The sequence below is a fragment of the Amia ocellicauda genome, chromosome 5 (assembly GCF_036373705.1).
Source record: "Amia ocellicauda isolate fAmiCal2 chromosome 5, fAmiCal2.hap1, whole genome shotgun sequence".
Taxonomy (NCBI): domain Eukaryota; kingdom Metazoa; phylum Chordata; class Actinopteri; order Amiiformes; family Amiidae; genus Amia; species Amia ocellicauda.
This window is the reverse complement of record NC_089854.1, coordinates 44562731-44569931: the sequence shown is the minus strand read 5'-3', so window position 1 is coordinate 44569931 and position 7201 is coordinate 44562731.

Sequence of the window (7201 nt, the reverse complement as noted above, 5' to 3'; positions counted from 1 at the left end):
TGTTGTCTACTTTTTGTGGTATTCAAGGGAAACTTTACATGTCATTCCACAATAACTAAACTGAAATGTGGTTTAATAGGATATAAGTTTTGATTACTTTTTACAAGGACACTTGCACAATAGGATGAAAAATGCAAATTATTAATTCAGACAAAAAGGAAATCATTTTCAAGACTTCCTGTAGATTTTATTACCAATCCAAGTCAAGCTTAGCTTCTTTTTTACTTCACAAAATAGCTTTCATGCCAAATAAATATATTGGATCAGACTTTGCTTAATTTGCTTAATTATAGTATTTATTTCATTTTTTATTATTAAATCACAGGTGCCAACCAAAAACTGTAAACTGATGGATGTTTCCAGTCCAGGCCAAACATGGACCGCACAGTGAGACAAGGAGCAACTCATTTGTCTTTCGTCACATTTGGGCCAAAGAAAAAACCTGACCACATAATTGGGTATAACATCTTATCTTAAACATCTTAAAGAACTAAACTGGTCATGATCAAAAATTGCAATCTAAAAACTAAAACTGTAAGCATAAAGACCATAAACACCATCACAAAATTTAGCCTTTTGCTCATGGCTTTTGATTTCTGCTGTACCTAGCAATGATCAATAAAAGGCAAAGACAAATGTGGGAGGAAAGTTAGGAGATCCCCATACTCTCCCTCTCTCTCCTGTTTTCTTCAAGCAATTCTTAATTTCCAAACTCATCTGGTTAAAAAAAAAATAAAGAAATGCAATCCGAAACAATTATACATTTTCTCGACATTTGTCCACTAACAACAATGGGTTTCCTTGACATTCATTATGAGTCAACTGAGAATGTTAGTCACTGATTCAAGTCTATTGCTGTCCTTTGATCTGTGCCTTCAGATTTCCCTCACAGTAGCACACAGACAGGCAATAAAACCTTTCAGGCTGTCTGGGGAGAGAATCTGTCTTCAGAAAGCAGGATCACAGGGTAGTTTGAAAAATAAACACTCCCCTGAGATCCTCCAACATGTAATAAATTACCTTCGGCTACAGGGGAGGCATTCATAGGCCTTCTTTGTGCTGTAAGGCATCAACTATATATTCGACATACAGCATCTTGGAAATCGTGCACATTTTTAGAAAACACGTTCAGTCAGTTGTATTTAGAGTGGGCACTATGCGGCATTGCAGAGTAATCAAAATGGGCCACACTTATAAACCTCTTCTTTCGAGGAGAATCAAGCTAAACCAAAACTAATTGATTTTGCTCACTGCTATACTTTCAACTACCTGAAACTCTGCACTCAAAACCAGCTATGAATTCCCAGTCTTTGGTCCAGTTTGTCATCAGCAGTTTCTTCCAGAGTGGTTTGACTCAGGAGAACGACGTGAGCTGAAGCAGTCAAGGACATTTATTTGAAGAGGTTTTGCCTCAGGAGCCAATGCTTGTGTGTTTATTATGGGTTACCTGTTTTCTGCGGGGCTTCTACAGCGAGATGAAGGGGAGGTAGCGCAGAGAATTGTCTGAGGCCGAGAGGTTACGGTGCAGGATGTAGCTGGGGATCCTGTAGACCTGCGTGTCGTTGGAAGACCAGTCTACAGCTCCCCGGGGGCCTCTGCAGTACATAGTCCACAGACTGGGGGTGAAGCGCCGGGTGACGTTGTCCGCCAGCCTCATTCTCAGGTTGCACTTGGAGCACACGATGTGGTTGGGACAGCAGTGCTCTCCCCGGCTCCTTTCTGGGCCTCTCCTCTCAAAGGGACATAGCAACGGCCAGCTCCCCTCTTGGGCTTTGCAGGCCATAGGTTTGCTCCCTGCCTGGCTCAGCCGGGCCAGGGCCCTTTGGAGCTCCTCCTGGGCCCCACTCAGGGTAGACAGCTCCCTCTGGCACTGGAGGCTCAGAAAGCGCAGGGTGCGGTCCAGCTCTCGGGACTCTCTCCTCAGAGTGTTCACCAAGAACTTCTCTACAGCGACCGGTGTCACACAAAGAAAAGTCACAAAAGCCTGGATTACAACATACAATACAGTGCTGTATAATGTATGCATTATATTTAATTATACCTCCTACCACACCACTTTAAATTGGTCATCTGCTATAAAACAGTAGCCATTCCATGTCTTTCTTACTTACCTTTTTCACTGCACCTGTCTCTCCGTTTTGCTGACATGGTAACCCTGGTGTTCACAGCTCCTGTAGGGAAACACCAAAATTCTTCAAATCTTACAAATGCAAGAGCTTTCATAAAAAGACGCAAGAGAAAAGACTGTCCCCCTTTCTGTTCTCAGCACTAAAGAAATGAGAAAGCCATTGTTTGAGCACCAGGCCAGTGCACTTGCGATCGTGGAGCTCAGCCTGCAGCCTCAACAAACACCAGCTGTTCCGCACGCATTCATTCAGGTGCCATGGAAAGGTCTCTGAATAAATTTGGCAAAGATGTCAAGTTCTCAGTGCACATAATCAATCTTGTTTTGTCCAATTATATTACGTAATAAAAAATAAAAATAAACATCTGCAAGAAGTATAAAGAATTCCCATGCCAAAGCAAAGTAATAAGGAAAACGAAAAACTGCGAAAATGCCATGCAAATGTACAGTGGGAAACTTTAAGGTACGACAGTTGTTTGTTTGTTTTTGTCTGATTGTGGTTATGTGTGTGTATACTACCCGGTTTGTCATTTACAGAATGCATCAATAATGCCACTGATTTGGCAAAACTGAGAATCGTGCATTCAGTTTATATTTGGTCAAAAGTAATATATCATACATGTGTGATTGTGAGTGTACACCTTAGCATGTATTGAAATACACCAATCAAATGCACATGCTCTTCTGCAAGACTGAAATGAAGAGATAAGAGGTGTCCTTACCTGTTAGTTTAGTGCTGTTAATGCGATGGCTGATGCTTCCTTGGGAATCTTGCATATTTCAATTGGTGCAAAAAAGTGCGTTGTTATCTTCACAATGAATATGCTGTAAACTGCGCTCGGACTCTGCAACCAGAGAATGACGCTCTTCATTGCAGTGCGACAGACTCCCTCCGTGGGCGACACAGGCCGCGTAATTGTAGTGCAGATTGCGCAGTTCTGCACAAATCTGCGCGGATGGGATGGGATGTGTGGATTTCTCCAGATCTGCGCAGGATTGTGGAAATCTGCGCTACAACAACGCGACCATATGTCTATGCTTGGGATTATGAAAAACCGTACATTAACCTTCTTTCTTTCTTTCTTTCTTTCTTTCTTAGGGCTACACTAACTTACCTTCTTCTATCTTGTGTATATTAATGATCATGTATATTAGAGTCAGTATAAATATATGTAAGGTAATTATGTAATTACTGTCTTAAATTGGGGGTAAAAACAAGTCATTGTTTTGTAGATTTCTTATAGTGGCAATATCTGTATAAAATTAAATTGAAATGTAATAATAACATTCAATATATTAGGGCATTTATATAGGACTATATCTCTAAATCAAACTACTGCCTGACACTCAAAAACCTTATAAAGTGTAAACAATGTGTATCAATCAAATTATAACGCAGGTAAAAAATACAGCACTTTAACAATTAAGAGTAGGCGATCTGTCATCAAACATTATTAAAGTTAAGACAACAATGTCTTTCCTATTGTTTTTCTATTACAGTATGTAAAAAGTAGCCTAACTAAAAAAATCCAGACCTGTAGATTTGGTGCCACCTGGTGGATTATTTATGTAAGGAAAATGCTTCTTGCTTCTAATTGAATTCATTTCTCTCCAGTACAAAAGCAAAGATATAAAGAACATATCAGTGATTGTATGGATGTGTGTGCTTATAAATGACATGGATAGTAAAATAAATCAATGTTAATATGTGAACCTCATCTCGTGTTAATGATTCGTCTTTTAAAGGGCTTTAGGGAATTCATATTTGTTCTGTCAATTTATTAATCCACTCAACAAACTAATCAAAATCTTAGGCAGTGCAGCTAATGTAAACACTGTTGAGATGATTAAACTGCGGCGACTTGGTATGTAAACCAACAAGAAAGCTGGTGCCCTGCGTCTTCTGGGTCGCCCAGGAGATCAGAGCCCAGTGGCAAAGAATGTAACAAAGCAGACCCATTAAGAAAACTCACACAATACTGCTGGATCTTCTGGTAGAATAACAAAAGCTACCATATGGTCATGAATCTTGAGGGAAACCAATGAACCATTGTTTAGCACGCCACAGATTACATTTAGAGTCTGACTGTCTGAACACAGTGGACAAGGGGACTTGTCCTAGTGTGTCAAATTCAGAGAACATGTAGTATCACGTTAATCAATTTGCCATAATTCTTATTTACGTGAACCCTTTAAATTATAACATTACATATCAGTGGTATGATGTTTAAATACCAGGTATTCTCGAATTTCACGGGAATTGGTTCTGCGCAACAATGGTACTCTCACAATATATATACACCAGCCATAACATTATGACCACCTGCCTAATATTGTGTAGGTCCCCCTTTTGCCGCCAAAACAGCCCTGACCCATTGAGGCATGGACTCCACTAGACCTCTGAAGGTGTGCTGTGGTATCTGGCACCAAGACGTTAGCAGCAGATCCTTTCAGTCCTGTAAGTTGCGAGGTGGGGCCTCCATGGACATCCCACAGATGCTCGATTGGATTGAGATCTGGGGAATTTGGAGGCCAAGTCAACACCTTGAACTTGTGATTCATCAGACCAGGCCACCTTCTTCCATTGCTCCGTGGTCCAGTTCTGATGCCCACGCGTATTTTGTAGGCACAGTGGACAGGGGTCAGCATGGGCACGCTGGCTGGTCTGCAGCTACACAGCCCTTTCTATCAGAAACAACATTAACTTTTTCAGCAATTTGAGCTACAGTAGCTCGTCTGTTGGATCGGACCACACGGGCCAGCCTTCGCTCCCCACGTGCATCAATGAGCCTTGGCCGCCCATGACCCTGTCACCAGTTCACCGCTTTTCCTTCCTTGGTCCACTTTTGATAGGTACTGACCACTGCAGACCAGGAACACCCCACAAGAGCTGCAGTTTTGGAGATGCTCTGATATATATATACAGCTCTGGAAAAAATCAAGAGACTACTGCAATTTTTTCTTAAATCAGCATCTCTACATGTATGGCAGCCATTCCATTGCATTCATATTTTTATTTGGAATTTGGGAGAAATGTTGTCAGTAGTTTATAGAATAAAACAAAAACGTTCATTTTACCCAAACACATAAAGCCAGAGAAACTGATAATTTTGCAGTGGTCTCTTAATTTTGTCCAGAGCTGTATGTTCAGATGTTCTCTTTTTAATTCCACCCGGTAGTATTAAGAAACCAGACTTAAATGTGGTAATGACACCAATATAAAGTAAATATAGCTCTCTGGAAAAAATACTAGTGCCAAGGTGGAGTGAAGTATTCTTTTTCAATAGCTTTACACAGTTAGTTATCCTTTCAAAATTCTTTACATATATTACATGTATATACAGACAGGTGACAATTAAAGGAAGAAATAACATAAAGTGTCTTAGTAAGGTTTTGGGCCACCATGAGCCACCAGAACAGCTTCAATGTGCCTTGGCACAGATTCTATGAGTCTCTGGAATTCTACTGGAGGGATGGAGCGCTGTCTACCACGTCAGTCCAAAATCTCCCATAGGTGTTCAATTGGGTTGAGATCTGGTGACTGCGAAAGCCATAGCATATGATTCACATAATTTCCATACTCATCAAACCATTCAGTGTCCCCTCGTGCCCTGTGGATGGGGGCATTGCCATCCTGGAAGAGACCACTCCCATCAGGATAGAAATGTTTCACCATAGCATAAAGTTGATCACTCAGAATAACTTTGTAATGATTTGCAAGTGGACATGAACCATGCCAGGAAAATGCCCTCCACAGCCTCTGGACCCCCTCACTGTAGGGGTGAAGCAGTCAGGCCTGTACCGTCCTCTTGGTGTCGCCACACATGCACTTGCCCACTTGTCGAGAACACTAGCTAGTTGAGAGTCTTTGTGACTGAAGCTCCTACCATTTGTGCCCCAATAAAGACCACTCTTTCAAAGTCACTTATATCCTTTCTTCTTGCCATCTTGATCCAAAATCGAGGTCAACTGGGTCTCCTCAGTATTTTTATACATGCCACAGAGCGTGATAGGATGTTAATTGCTTAATTGTATTATGCAGTACACCTGTTTGGAGGCATCTGCATTTGTTATGTTTCTTCACGCATTACAAAAACTCAGGTTTTTCCTTTAATGTCACCCATCTGTATATATATATATATATATATATATATATATATATACCTATAAGGGTATAAGTTGTAGCCCACTAACAATAACAAATCTTTCAATTAATAGTGTGAGACAGTAAAACGTGCAATGTCTGTCTTTGGATGTCTATTAATCTATGGTTGCATCTAGGGTTGCCAACTTTAGCAAAAGCAAATAAGAACACTTTATTATTTATTTATTTATTAGCAGATTCCCTTATCCAGGGCGACTTACAAAATATAAGCGCAATACAACTTGCAAAAATACAGTTAATAATAAAACATTACAAATTCCAATTTATGTAATACAGTGCAATTCAAAGCATAATACATATTACAAATTCCAGTTTACATAAGTGTATACAATATATGGGGTCTTACATCCTAGATTGTAAAAGCTGAGTGCAGACAAGATGTTAGGTCACAGGGGAAATCAAAATAACAATATGAGTACTAGTAACGCAAGGCAAGTAGTATCATAAAACGTAAAGTGTTATCTTACAGGAAAGTAAATGACTAAATTACAAGTACTGTCTGAAAAGATTTAATCCTAGGGGGATTGGTAACTTTGATCTTATGCTCCTCAAATCACTCATTGACAACATGCGCCCTGTGAACTGGACCATTGTTGTCCTGGAAGACACCCCTCCAAGCACAGAGGAAATGCTGCATCATGGGATGCAGATGATCGCTCAGGACAGTGACATAATCACACTGCATCAACTCTGCCTTCTAATGCATTTAGTGCACCCAGGCCATGCCAAGGAAATGCCTCACACCATTGTGGAACTGCCAGAACCTTTACCGTTGGAACCAGGCACTCAGGAGTAGAGTGCTTTGAACTGTTGCCACATGTACATGTACATTCATTGTGAACATGGTCAAGCACAAGTCAGACCATTTGACAGTTCTCCACTACCCATAAGTGGATTAAATATACTGCATC